This window comes from Stegodyphus dumicola, chromosome 5, assembly GCF_044657685.1.
Source record: "Stegodyphus dumicola isolate Sdum_Otavi_A_Nest chromosome 5, ASM4465768v1".
NCBI lineage: Eukaryota > Metazoa > Arthropoda > Arachnida > Araneae > Eresidae > Stegodyphus > Stegodyphus dumicola.
The window spans coordinates 18972244-18988207 of NC_140772.1; positions in this window are offsets into that span (position 1 = coordinate 18972244).

Here is a 15964-nt window from a genome sequence, read left to right on the forward strand (position 1 = left end):
AAAATATCTATATTAAAAATTACAAAGTAAATCTTAAACCCTTATTTCCTCGAAAAAATTCCAGAAAGGATTAAGCATGATTTAAATGATAAATGAAGGCGTTATCTTTGTTGTTGCGAAGCTAAGTTTCTCTAGATTGGCAACAAATCCGCTACTCAGCTGTTTCAAATGTAAACAAAAGCAATGGCCGCCATCAAATTAGGCTTAGCGGCACTTAAGCAATTTTAAAATTGTTGATAATTCTAAAAATATTGCATACAGATTTACTAAAGGCAAAAAACCTTTAACCGGAAGATAAAAACAACATAATTCAATCATTTTTAAAGCAAAAAATGTACAATTTAAAAACATGTAAGTGTAAAGAAACTGAGATCACTGAGCCGGGTAACAGAGTGGATATATTTATATACGTTTGGCGCGGCCGATTGAACCAAAATACGAGCTGCACATGTACATGTTATAGTAGTATTATATACAAAATTTCAACGTTCTGAGGCTACTCGTTTTTGAGTTATGCGAGATACGTACGTACATACGATCGTACACACGCCACGAAAAATTCTCTTCAGAATTCATTTTAAAGCAGTTTTTTAGTTATTTTGGAGGAAAAGAGTCTTTTATTCTGTCCTTACGTACAGATATCACGCAAAAACATCGTTAAATTGCATTCGAAAGCGGTCAAAGTGGATATTTTCGTTGAAATATGCTGCCTGAAGCTTTTCGCGATTACAATACTTCCTTTTTACTTCGTACAAGGAAGTAAAAATGTAACACACAAAATGTTAATAAAAACGCCCTTTTGAAAGTAATTTAAAATCGGAAACCTTTCAGATTTTATTTTCTTTTTTTCATTATTAATGTAATATCTCATTTTATTGAATATTATTATTAGATTATTATTAGATGTTAAACACTGCATGTTCAGTTATCTGACATTGCATCGATCCACATCGAAATTCTACTACATTTTGAAATAAAACAGAACCTTGCAAGCAGCTTTCCTATAGCTCTTAAAGCTTACACTAAAAAGGTTCGAGTTTATCTATTTATGTACAATACCTTTTTATTTTTTCGTAAGTTTTAAAATTTAAGAAGTATTTACGGATAAATCGAGATGAATTTTAGATGCTTAGTATATTTCCTTTATAATAATACCCTCAGGAATAGCTACAGTTTTAGATTTCATACAATGATATTTTCCAACTCCTTGTCATTTAGAAAACTGTATTTACCTTTTGTCCTTTACTTTATAAATAATAAATATACCGGTATTCTCAAGTGACTTTAATCCACTTTATTTCCTTTCCTCTATTCGACAAAACCGTTTTCTTTACTTTTGCGATATCATGTGTACGTGTTCTTTTTATAAGCATTTAGTTTCGACTTTCCTAGTAATAGCTTAAGGATTCCATATTAGGATTTTTCGAGGATCCAATAAGGCACAGAAAAAGTAAGAAAATGTAGATTATAAGCTAATAATAGAAAAACGATGAACACATCAGCGTGATTTTGAAATTAGTTAAAATTAAATCTCAGATTAGCAATTGTGTTTTTTTTAGAAGAGAAACGTTTTGCGGGACTGTGATAAAGAAATCCCTTTTCAGAAATTTTTGAAAATGTAAAACATAATTTCCCTTACTATGCTAGAAATGCTTTACTTAAATAAACTAGTGGAAACAAAGAAGTTGTACAAAAAGCGACATTTACTTTCCCCCGCTAAAAGTATCTGAAATGTTTTCACTATTCTACAGAGACTGTTCGCACATTTTATAGACGATTTTGGTAATCGGTAAGAAAAACTCGTTTGCTGCAAAAGAAGTAATTGCAATTGTACTATGTTTTTAAAATTATCGTCAAAATTATCGTCTATGGCTTGAAAGTTTTGGTTTTATTCAAAATGGCGAATTTAACAAAGCAGTGGTTCGACGGCTACATTTACGCTCTTTCCGAAGAGAAATATGCATACTCAGTTATCCAAAAACGACGTGAGAGTCATGGTTTTGTGATATCTAAAGCGTCGATAACGTAATATCATCAACAAGAAAGGAAACAAACGTCAAATTGGAGCCTCAAGTGGGACAAAAATTCCAAAGAAGTATCCAAGGAAAAAACGGACATCTTCGACTATTGCAAAGGTACGTTGTTTAATGTTAAAAGAAAATCCCCCTAGTCAAAGGACAGTTGCAAAATCATTAAAATGCTCGGTGTCCACTGTAAACAAAATGAAAAACGTCAATTTAAATCTTAAGAAGGCGAAAAAACGCAATGTGCATCGTCTTCTTCCAAAGCATATCGCTCAACCCAGGACACGCTGCAGAATTCTATATGAGAAACACTTATCCAAAGAAAAATGGAAAACAATTGTCATAATAGATGAAGCATGGGTGTATTTAAATGACTGTAACAAAAAAAAGAGCCATTTATTAACATAAAAGGGGAGAAAAAAATTTAAGTACATGGTTCAAAGAATCGAAAGAAAGTTTTTCTAAGGGATTCATGATTGTTGCTGGTTTTTTCTTATACTGGCAAGTTAAAAATAAAGAGAGTGCAAAAATATGTCAAGATTAACTCTAAATACTATCAGGAACATATTTTATCGCCAATTTTTCTGAATGAAATACCATCACTTTACCCACAGTGCCATTCATCTGTGAGACTCCATCAGGACAAAGCTAGCAGTCACACATCAAAATCCACTGTAAATTTCCTGAAAGAAATGGAACAAAAAATTGGCACCAAGGCCATACCCTTCACTGATATCCTTACTAAATCTCCCGATGTGTCACCTATGGATTTTTGTGCTTTCGGACTTTTAAAAACTGTGTTCTTAAACTTAATATGTTTCACAAACTATAATCAATCAACAAATGGACTGTATTCCTACACTTTTATTTGATAAATAATATGTCAGCGATGCGAAATAATTGATACAAAATAAGCGAGCCATTCTACATGGCTGTCACAAACACAATTCTATCAATCAATTATCTTGTTGCCACACATAAAGTTCAAAACTAAAAGAAGAAAAACAAAAGGAATTTACGCTGTTTGCAACAATAATTGAAGCAAACGATATTCACATAAACAAACTGCATTATCCAAACGTTGTCCCAAAACCCTAACAGGACTCTGGAAAGCTGTTCGGGAGGAATGGGATAGAATACCTCTTCTGACACTTCAAAAGGCATTATTATCCTAGAAATTGCGGTGTCGAAAGATAGTTCAGAATAAGGGATGTCAAACAGAACATTTAGAACACAAGAATTTTATGTAATTTAGTTTTGTGAATACAATATACATCGTCTAAAAAATGTGTGAACTAAAAAATGCCTCCGTATTAGGTTTTCTTGAAATATTCTTTATTCATCATCTTATGACGTCTTTAACTCCTACTCTATCTTTTCCTTTTTAAATTTATTGTGCATTTACGTTTTTTCTGGTGGCTAAGGCTTTTATCTTCCACTATATATTTATTTTTAAATTGTTCCATTTAACAATTTTTTTTTTGGCTCACGCATATATACGTATTTATAAAACATATTTCTATAGGGTGTCTCAGAATGTCGTGGCCAAACTTAACATGCTAGTTTGTCATACCATGACAAATAAGATTTACATAGGAACATGTGTCCAAAAATGCAACCGACGTTGGCTAGGAACAATGTTTGAAAACGCACCTTATAAGCTAATAATGTATTTTCTCCGCACTTCCAGCATGACTTCGTGGTGTAACGGTAGCACACTCGGCGCGTATTCGAGAGGTCCAGGTTCGAGTCTCGGAGAGGGTAATGCACATTTTTCACGTCTCCAGCATCAAAAAGCCCTTAATGACTCAATAGTTAAGCTATATTAAGACTTAATAATTGAGTTTATAATGTTTTATTTTTTTCACATAATACTTCTCAATGTAGTAAAAAATATAGTGGTATATGTAGTAAAAATAATTATTGGGGCACCCTATATGTTGTAAAAAATATTATTGAGAATAGATATGCAGTAAAGAATATCATGGCACCATATGTGGTAAAAATATTAATTAAGAAGAGCTATAGGTAGTGAGAATATTTGTATGTAGTAAAAATATTTATATTTTTTAATTTCTTATGTAATTATCCGCGAAGAAATTATAACAATGATTAAGAGTACATCACGTTGTTTCCGCAATAACCCGAATGACAGGGATAAAATATGTGACCCACAGAGGACAGCAAAATAAAGTACTTACCCCAGAGTATGACAACTGTATGTTACCAAATCAATTATATTTTATTCTTCATCTCTGATATTGAGATAAGCATTAATATAAATAATTTTATCAACCAGACAGACGAGTATATCTGAACATCAAGCACGAGTGATGCGCATCACCAGAATTAACTTTGCACTCAGAATAAAGTCAATCTCTCTTGATCCACTCGAAACAAAGTCTTGGTGTAAAAGGAACAATCAAAATTTGATGGCAGTCATTAAGCATACTTGATCAATCCTGGTATTTCTGCATTTTCTTCTTTAAATCAGGAAGTTTGAAATCTCACAAACACGTGCGCGCGAAGAGTTCTGGAAAGGACGAAGAAGCTCAAAAAAATTATTTTCTGCAATGATGTACAGGAAACAGGAGTAATTATTTTCTTGAATCTTCATGTAAAAATCTCACTAAAAGGATTTTCATCTATGGCAGACAGCATTGAAGGAGCAGCAAAAAGCAGCAGGAAAAAAATGGCACATCATATTTCGGCCAGGGAGAGGACAGACCGAAGCCCGTCCTACACCCCCGAACGCCAGCAGCAGAAGAGGAAAAAAACCGGTCCAACAACTGCCACCAAAGGCTTGGACCATACTCAATATAAAATATTGTAAGCAAAAGAAAATACTAAAAATTATGTTTTATTTATTAATTTACTTTTGCCTTTATTATTAGCATTATTAATATTATTTTATTTATTTATTAGCCCAGAGGGTGTTAGCCCACAATGGCTAATAATTTCATTTTGGCATTTTGCGTCGATTCACTTTCTGCATTGATTCACTTTTCAAACTGTTGCCACTAAATATTACAGCCCTGTATTATATTTAAAGAAATTAAATAGTGCAGAATCTGAATAAATGGATGTAAGTTTCTCGCGTTGTGATAAAACAACGGTACCTAGAGCCATTCAATTTTGAACATCGTAATCTTCCACCGAATATGGGCATCCGGAAGCCCTAATTTGGAATTTGGAATTTAATTTATAATCTATCTCATATTTTGTCAGACATTAAAGAATTTTCGATTAACAAACTCAGCGATTTCAAAGGAAACAATTGCAACACTGTACGAAAAAAAAAAAAAAAAAAAAAAAAAAAAATTGGTGAATCTTCGGATTAGGGTAACTTGGCGAAAATTTGGCGACCAACCCTGCTACAGCAACCTGCTAGTTTTTTTTTTTTTTTTTTTTACTCAACATTTTTTCCAACGATCTGCTAGCCGAATTACGCTTATGCTAGAACTTTTATGGAACAAAAGTGCTTAATCATAACTAAGATTAGGTGCGAAATTGGGAGAAAGTGCAGAATCGCCCGCTGCTTGCTGCGTTTTTAAGAATTGCACATACACGTTATCCATGTACACGTCGACCTACTTTCTCTTAAAAAAACATCCCAGAATTGCACAAAAACGGCATTGCGCACACTCTTGACTTTATCCATTTACACATCGACCTATTTTCACTTAAAAAGTCAAAGAAAATTGACTCAAATCATATTCTTCTTACTCTTGTAAACAGCGCCAAACAAATAAGTGGGCGATTCTGCACTTTAGCAGCGAAATTGTTTCTAAGTGCTTATTAGCTAAAATCACGATCGCTTTTTTCTTGAAAATGTCACATGACATGTCTCATGATCTCTCATTTCTCTGAGACAAAATAATCTGTGATTCGAACTGTGTACTTCTCAGATTATTGCTAAAGTCCTAGCTAGTAACCTTTATCGCCTTACCAAAATGTCGCCAAACTACCTGTTACCATATTCCAAAGATTAGCCAAACATTTTTATCTCCAGCGCGCGAGACTGTGTATCGTAAATTCTAAAGATATGCTCAATTTAAAATTATTTTGAGATATTGCTGTTGAATTGAATTTTATGTTTTAATTGCGGAGAACATGATATTTAACTAATAAGGGGTAATAATATTCAAAACGTTAAAAAAACGCTCCTTTGGGCGTAATTTAAAATCTGAAACATTTCGGATTTTTTCTTTCCTGTATTGTTGTTTTTTATTTATTTTCTTACATTTCGTTGTATATTTACGCAACAACAAAAGATAATTCAATTATCTGGGTATTTAGAACATATGAATGTCTGTAATCTCAGTAATCCCGGGTATTTTCAATTCCACCTTTTCCTGAAATTTTTTTTCCCAATTCCTAAAATTCCTTTTTCCCAATTTATTTTCCTGAAATCAGAAGGTATATATTGTAATGTGGATGGTTGAGATGAAAACGAACTGAATAAGTTAACTCGTTAGCAAAACCAAAAGCACACTACAGTGCTATTTTAAATAGCGTTGCGAAGAATAACAATAAATTATTCCTTTTAACAAATTCTCATTCATGACACAAACACATGCTTCTCCTCATCGCTCAACTTTCTGTCGTCTTTAGTGATCGGATTCCTGCTGCCAGTCTTTAGAAAAATGTTCATAGCTTCCTTTCATTACAGGCTGAACGACTGGCAGATAAAACAAAGACTTTCCCGTCTGAGAAATTGACGTTTCTGAAAAATCCAACGCCCTTCTATCTGAATGATGAGCAGAGCGGAAGAGAAATTGCTGCTGGCAGGAGTTCCTTATAGTAATAACTTCAGAGAGCCTTGAACGAATATCCATCTTCGAACATTTTCGTCTGACTGTTGAGCTTCGTTTAAAAGCATTGTTAGAGAAGGAATAAAGTGAATTCTAAGCGAGAGTTTTGCAAAGGCAGCTGAAATAAAAACAGACGATGTTTTGCATCGTTAAATTCAGTTTCAAGGGGAGAACGTTTGCGAGTAGATTGTAGATAGAAAGTTGTTCTAAAGAATCTATTTCGGTACCTACCCGCGTAGATAAATATATTGATAAGAAACACAATCCTAAAAACACTTTTCCCTGTTGTTTGCTTTGATGATGAAATGTCATTCCATTTTCTCCTTCTGAAGAGATTATTGGTAACGAGAATCGGCTTACGTAAAGTATTTCCTATTAAAATGCGAGAACATAATACAAAACCGCCATTACTTTTCTTTATGTTAGCATTTGGCGGAATTATTTTAAGATACAGGTCTGCTTTCTATTTGGAAAGTAGCATTACGTAAATTTTTCCGTTAAGCACGAGCCTGGAAGCGCGTTTCGAAGATGAGTTCATAAAATAAATATAGCTTTAAAAACATTTTAAAAATTAAAAAATGAAGATAAAAGTAATATAAAAGAAAACCTTTAAAAACCTATTTATACAAACAGTAATGAGTACGACCAACATATTTCTTCTGTATGCTTCTTTTGTTTTCATTTTTAAGCTTCATAGTGTTATAATTTGAAAGATATATGAATAATTTTATGCTGCGTATGTTGATAAGAGCTTCGGTTTTAGCGATGGATGTAGTTTATTGGTTCTTTTATCTCTGACGTCATCTAGCTAAAATAGAAACTACAATATTTGAACGAATCTTTCAAAATAACAAAGTACTTAAAAAAAATATATATATATGAAAGCTTTTAAGTTTTATATTACACTCATATAGTTTTTAAAAGTTACACACATATAGTTTTTTAATGGTTTGTGTTACCTTTATTTATTAAATATCATGTTCTTCCCACTTAAACAACATAAACTTTAATTCAGCAGCAATACCACAAAATATTTAAAATCAGCAAAACAGCACATCTTAATTTCCGATACACAGTCTCACGCCCCGGAAATAAAAATGTATATTAGATTTATATATAGCATTATTCTAACATAGGTATTTTGACACAAAATCGGACTTTTCTGATATGGCATGCCAATTTTTTCCATATTTCGATTCTACGACTCAAGTTACGCCTAAATATTTACTTTTGTAAAATTTGGTGCGAAATTTAGGGGGGAAATTTAAAAATTTATCTTGGCGTATTTTTTTTTCAGTTTTCGCCAAGAATAATTTACTTGGTGAACATCTTAATTTACAGCAATCTATTTTCCTTTCTTTTTTTCATTGTATATGAGTGAAAAGAAAGTCACCGTTCATTCTTCCAAATAATTTTTAACAAAGCGTGTAAATCACATTTTCGTTATTATCGCTTATAATAAATATGCAAACTTTCAAAACGTTCCAAAATGTGAATTCACGTATATGTTAAGAAATTTTGAATAAAATACACTAATTTTTTACAGATATGTTTAGAAATATATCTACTTTAAGACGATAGTAAAAATTTTATATGATATAATTCAAATATTTTTTCGAAAAAATTATAAAAAAAATTTCAAGAATACAAATTTTAAAAATAAATTGGATTGGTGGGAACCGATCCACCAATCCCAATCCCTCAATGCTGGAATGATCTTTATACAAGTTCAAATGGCTACAAGCATGCAGTCCAAAATGAGGAGGCGGCCCATCCTGCTGGAACCACATGTTGCGCCTGACATTTGGTGGAACATCGTCAAGTAAACCGGGAAGAGCCTGCTCCAGGAAGATCATATGGTTCGCGGCATTCAACCTAAATGGTAAAATGTACGGTCCGACTAAGCAGTCGCGGACCGAATCCGCCCACATTAACGTTAAAGTGTTGTTGTGCCACGCATCGTGAAGGTTTTTTTGAGCCCACAAATGCTGATTGTGGTGATTGAATACGCCATACCTATTGCATATGGCCTCATCCGTGAACAACACAAAAGCAGAGAAATTAATATCACGAGAACTTCCTTGCACAAACCACTGTGCGAAACGCACACGTTCAGGGTGGTCATCAGGTGCAGCAACTGAACAATTTGGAAACGAAAGGCGTGGGAAGACTCGGCGTTCAAGACACGCTGGACACTGCTACGAGACATTCTTAACTGAGAGGCAAAAGGACGTATCCTGGTCCTCGGACTGCTCTTCACCGTACCCAACACCCTTTCTTCCCTAACGACAGAGCGAGTCGATCGTGGCCTGCCCTTACTTGCCCTGCTACTTCTTAATGACCCGTAGTCGCACAAAATTTGATGCAGACGTGCAAGCAAACTTTGGTGTGGTTGACGTATGTAGTGGAAGCGTTCTCGATAAATGCGTGCAACGGCTCGTCCATTACCATCAACTATTCCATACACTAAGCGCATGTCTGTAAGCTCTCCGTTCATATAGCGTTCCATGCTCGAATGAGGCAATCCTCACTTTCCACTTGCACTCCCCTGTACAGCAATTCCTGGCAGCGTGCAATGAAGTTTCTGGGCATGGGTTCCTATGCATTTCTTAATCATTATGATGTGCTCCCCCAGAAGTTTGTCGTAATATTTACGGATACCATGCATATATATGTAGTATTGCAAAAAAATTTTAAACAAAAAGATCTTAAAATTTGCAATACACAGTCTCGCGCGCTGAAGGTAAAATAGTTTTTGTTTCCGTACAGCGTTGCTATTGCTCGCTTTGAAATCTTTGAGTTTGTTAATCAAAAATTCTTTAACGTTTTACAAAATATCAAATAGATAATAAAACAAATTCAAAATTTGGGCTTCCAGATGCCCATATTCAAGTGGAGGACTACGTTATTCAGAATTCGATGTCTCTAGGCACCGTTATGTTTTCACAGTGCAGGAACGATACATGCATTCATGCAGATTCTTCATTATTTACCTACTTTAAATACAATACAGGGCTATTTATGTTATTTGTGTCATTAATTCCCTCCCCCCCCCATTTCCCACAGTGCCGTATATAAATATGTAAATAGTGTACATATATTCATTTTATATTGAATTTGTGCTTTCTACAAAGCTTAGGGACTTTGTGTGCCTTTAGCAAAGAAAATAATATGGTATCTTCTATGTGTTTATCAACTCTACGCTGAAACGTGTATTTTAAATTTCAACCACAAATACAAAATCTAGATGCTTGGTACGAGGTCAGTTTACAGGAGGGTGACCGCCCCCCGTGACTGCCTCCTACTAGTAGGAAATCATTAAAACATTAAATCTTCAGAATTTATTAAAATAGTTAATACTGCATTTTTCTCATACGTTGCGATTCTAATATCATTTTAGAGACTACCAGTGTCATTTTAATACCATTTTTGTCATACTTCCAAAAGATTTGCCATTACCTACCAAGGTATGCCATACTATCAGTCAAGTCCAACAGGGGTCTGTACTTGAGTGGATGACCATTCACGTGACAGGCTCCGGCCAATCCACTTCCAATTGAAGTTTATTTACATCACAACTCGAATGGCTTCTGGAGTAATTTTCCGAATCATGTACTTAGGTATTTGTTTCTGTTTCGTCTCTATAGCGTGGCGATTTTCGGCTTAGAAACTCAATACCCAACGCCTAAGGTCACAACTTCAAGACAGGCAGAAAAGCGGAGACGGCTAAAGGGGGTGTTGGAAGCCAAAAATCTTCAAAAATTGTGATTTCGGATTTTAGCATTTTCAAATTCTCTACACTTTTAGCTTTCTAAAAATAACATTCTTTAATCTACACTCATGTCCATAAATTAAGGATAATTCGGAGTCATGCGGAAATCGAACTCTAAAATAAATATATCACCTGTAAAATCACTATACACATCTACAAGAATCATATGCAAATTTCAGGAAGTAACCAGATGACACCGATGGTACGTCACAATGACGAGAGTGTAACAGAGTGATGTATACGGAATACAGGCAAAGAAGTAAAATTGTTCGCACGCGCTTTATAAGCATTTCAGTGCAATAACCGAATAGTTATGACACAAAGGACGCATTTGGATGATTTTTTACTTGGTAGAATTATCGGCCGTCTGGAATGTGGGGGTACCCAACTGGAAGTATCAGACGAACTTGGAATTGCCCAGAGTGTCATCTCCAGGATTTGGCAACGATTCCAAGATGATGGGAATGTGAGTAGACGTTACAGCACAGGTCGCCCCAGAGTTACAACGCCGAATGAGAACCTGTATTTGGCAGTTACTGCCAAAAGAAACAGGGGAACACAGCCTCAGACCTGTCTCGTCAGCTCTCTTCAGCCACTGGTACAACAATTTCGAGGCGAGGCAGACCGTGTACAGACGCTTAGGGCTGATTGGTCTATATGCTCGTAGACCTGTCAGATGCGTTCCACTTGCTGCAACTCACTGTCGCCTGCGATTAGCCTGGAGTAGAGAGCATGCATTGTAGACACCGCAACAGTGGGCTTGTGTGATGTTTTCTGACGAGTCCAGGTTTAGCTTGCAGTCTGATTCTCGCCGGACTTTCATATGGAGAGCTCCAGATACCCGTTACCACCAAGAAAACATCATTGAACGACACCGTTACGGTGGTGCAGGAGTGCTGGTTTGGTGTGGAATTATTCTGGGTTTCAGAACTGACCTGCATGTTCAAATTGGAACCATGACAAGCCAAATCTATCGGGACGTCATTCTGGACCAACAGGTACGTTTGTTTCGGGGCGCCATTGGGCGCACAATTTGTGTTTATGGATGACAACGCCCGTCCTTACCGTGCAAACATCGTAAGCGAATACCTTCAATCGGAGGATATCACCCGTATGGACTGGCTAGCATTCTCACCGGACTTGAATCCAGTAGAGCATATAGGTAAATGTAAATAGGTAAGGGATATGCTTGGCCGACGAGTTGCAGCCCGTCAACCTCCTCCTACACGTCTACCGGAACTTCGGAGAACATTGCTTTTTGAGTGGTGTAATATCCCCCAAGATCAGATCGATAATTTGATACTCAGCATGCCTAGGCATTGTACGGATTGTATTGCATCGTCTGGGAGACATACAATGTATTAACAATCATACCAACCATGTAATATTGGTTTTTGTAAATAGTTTTTTTTTTTTTTTTGTAATTTACTCCAGGGAGAAAAAATCGCTAATTTTTTTAATAATATCAAACATATAGCATCTTTTTTTGCTCTTTACCTTTTGTTTAATAAATAAGCTTTACAGATAAGTCAAATTTGTTTTGCTTCTAACTCTTCTTTTGCCTAATTTTGCATTATCCTTAATTTATGGACATGAGTGTATATGAAAATTAAAACTAAAACTAAACTCAGTGGCGCAAACAGCCCTAATGGGCCAAGGCCTGTAGTGCCTCGAAATCTGCTTTCTTAACTGTGGGCCCCGGGGTGCGCATGCATATGCCCTGAACAAGTGGTCAGCTTGTCACAGGACCCCCAGTGTTCAGTCCCCAAGCGAACTTAGAACGCATTTCATCGACCCAAGGGAATATATGAAAACTAGAACTATAAAAAATCTAGTTTTAATTTGTCAAGCGTGTATCTATAGTAGATTTTGAGAAAACGTACATCCAAGATGGCCAATTTAACATTGTTGGTATAGGAGTTTCCAAAACCCCTGCCAAACCAACCGAGATCAAAGACCAAGGCAAGTCCTTATGGGCAAATTGCTCCTTTAGGCCAGTAAATTTTTTTAAATATTTTTTTATCATTTTTAAATCTTTTTAAGAAATCACTTATTAAAAAAATAAAATTTGTAAAAATGAAGAATAAATATTAAGAACATGGAAAAATTTTAAATGAAAGTAAATAGGTAAGGGAAAATTGCCTGTTAAAAGCAGTGGGTGGTAGTATTAGTAATACAGCAAATACGATTTAAATCCAAATTAAGTAAAATGAACAATTGAAAAGTCAGTGATACGTTTTGGAATTGGTACTTAAATTACATACTTAATTGGAATTGATAATGACTTCAAAATTGAAATTCCTAATTTTTGGCAAAATTTACACTATTAATAGGAGTTATTTTCATTTCATTAATTTAAATATCAAATCTTTGCAGCCAAGGGGCAGGATACTAAAATTAGTCTTATTTCCCATTTTGATTTTGTTATATATTGTTGCGTTATTTTCTTCCTTCATGTTCGTACGGGGTTTGTAGATTTGGAGTGAATAACGACGACACTTGATGATGTATCGAAATACACTTTATTGGCCGGTATTAATCAAAACAGCTCTAAAGTCACGTTTTACAGTCGTCCAAGATCTACTATAAACTCGCTGTAACAATCAGCGACACAGCTTTGAGCTTATCAGAATCTAACGGTGGAGACAGCTTTATTTCAAAGCACCAGAGTACAGCTCCCGACTCTGTTCGGTCGTTCTCGGAACTCCACGTACTCTCGAGACTCTCAACGCTACAATTCGCGATGCAGTCGACGACACACAGAGCACAGTTCCCGATTCTTCGGTTCAGTCGTTCCCGGAGCTCAACACACTCTCTCGAGGATGCACTAACCGCGATACGCTAAGAGACTCTTCGATGTACTTGACGACCCACTCGGTGCCCGGCTGTCAACTCGATCGACTCCGCACGGACTAACTCGAGACTATCTCGCACTCTCCAGCAGGGTTTATATAGCTTTCGGCTTGTGTTCGAGAACATTCTGTGCTGACCCTTTAAGAATTCGTTCCAGAAGGTTCTCCATCTGTCCATGGCATATCACCAAATTTGTCGCCAAATGTCGCCAAACGAGCGATTTGTCGCCAAATGTGGCAAACCTGCCTTTTTTTGCCATTTTATGGCAACCCTAATCCTGCTTTGGAGGGAATCTATCTTACCGTACCTGTACATTTCGTAACAATATGTATATAATATTCGTACATTATTTGCATTAGAGGCACCCGAATCGACATATTTAATTGGATTAATTTATGTATTTCAATAGTATGACTATTCGCGACTAATACTTGATGTAATATTGTATGATAATTGGATAGTACTTGTGACTATTTGCGATTGCCATGTTTTGCTATTATCGACAATTATTTCGATGAAGAACCTTCAAAAATTACAAAAAAATAAAGGCTAAAATGTATTCCTTAGCATAATATTTCTGATCAAGTTATATTCACTGAAACATTAAATTGTCGCCCGGAGATGAAAATTTCTCCTCACGTAAATATTCCAGGACACCGATTAAGGACAAAAGACATAAATTTAATATCCTTTCCATTATTTGCAGTGGTTGTTCCCCGGAGGGACGTCATTCAAAGATCCTTTCAGTTGCACGAGCAAATTAAGACTTAATAGTTCATAGATGGGTTATAATAGTTTAAGTACATGATGATAAGATGATCCTGAAGTTGTACCTGAAGCATGTCAGAAATACTTATATATATGTACATTGCATAATCTGTTTCATTATCCCCCGTAGTTAACGTAAAGTGCGGTATTAAATAAATGTTAAATAGATCTCTGTTGACAGTGTAATCTTGTAACCAGTTGTTTTTAGTTTTCACAGGATAACATTGACAAACGGTAGCAGTCAGCAGCTTCATTACGGGCTGCGGTATTGCTACGAAGTTTATATATATGTTAATAATTTTACTGAAAATACATGTAAAATTGTAGTATCTCTCTTTAATGCAATACTAAAGGTTTTCAAGACCGCGAAGCTTTGCCGGAAAAATAAAGTTACAAGGATAAGTCTATTTAACATAGAGGTAAAAATGGCTATTTCACTCTGCCAAGCTGGCGATGTTTTTGGCGGGTAATTTTTGCCTCAAAATTTGGCATGGCAAATTTGTCGTAGCAAGAGAGAAATTCCCAAAAGTCGCCAAACTTTGCAAGGTGGCGGTTTTTTTTTTTTTTTTTTTTTTTTTTTTTTTGCTACATTTTGGTCCGATTCCTATATAATTAAAATTGGTCTGATCCCTATGCGTAACTGTAACTGAATCCTGCCCTGTACGTAACTGTAACTGTATATGCCTTCCAGCAATTTTAAGAAATCCAAAATACTGGAGATTTCTTGGCGGTCTGAGGAAAAACTATATGTAACCAGAATAACTATTTAGAGCACTTTTCAGCTTCTAAGTAAGAGTTCGGAGTACTCAGACATTTCTGTGCGAGCTTTACTCTTTGGATGCGTTTTACACTGCATTGTGTTTAACATTCTTAGTAGTCGAAAAAATGCGACAAACGCACTGAAACAATCAGCAACACAGCCTTCAGTCTATTAGGCTATGACGGTGAAGACGGTTTCATGTCAAAGCACTAAAGTACACCTCCCGACTCGGTCCGGTCGCTCTTAAGCTGACCTCTGAACTCAAGGCACTAATACTGAACACAACATACTCTTGAGATGAGATACTCTCTAGATACACTACTACTCCGCGGATAGGCAGGGTATTTATAGCTTTTGACCTGCCTTCAGAGCATTCTCGGGAAAAAACGTTCTAGAATGTTCTCGTTCCGTCTATGGCATATATCGAATTTCGTCGCCAATTATCGCCAGATGGGCGATTTCGTGTCAAATATGGCAACCCAGCCTTTCTTTGACACTTTCTGGCAACCCAAATCCCTCTTTGCAGGGAAGCTATATTACCGCAGCTGGTCATTTCGCAGCAATATGAAACAAACACAGATAGAATAGTTGATTGAAAGGGATAAAATGTCATCAAAAAATAATTTTCATAAAAAAATTTTAAAATGAATATAAAATTGCGTAAATAGTTTCATTTTTATATCAACTCTACTTATTATTTTAGGAATAATTAATGGATTAGTATTGGGTTATTATTTTACTTGAAATGTTTAAAACTGGTATAACGTTTTCAATATATGCGTTTGTATTCGCCGTTTATTAAATTCAGCCACTTAATAAACTCAAATATGTTTGGAACGAATGCTGTTTGGCGGGTACCGTATATATGGGTTTATACAGATGTAATACAATTCATAATCTAGGCATTTAAAAAAAATGTATCGATTATTTTTATTTGGCAGATTGTCCCCTTTCAGTCGCAGAAAAATACCGA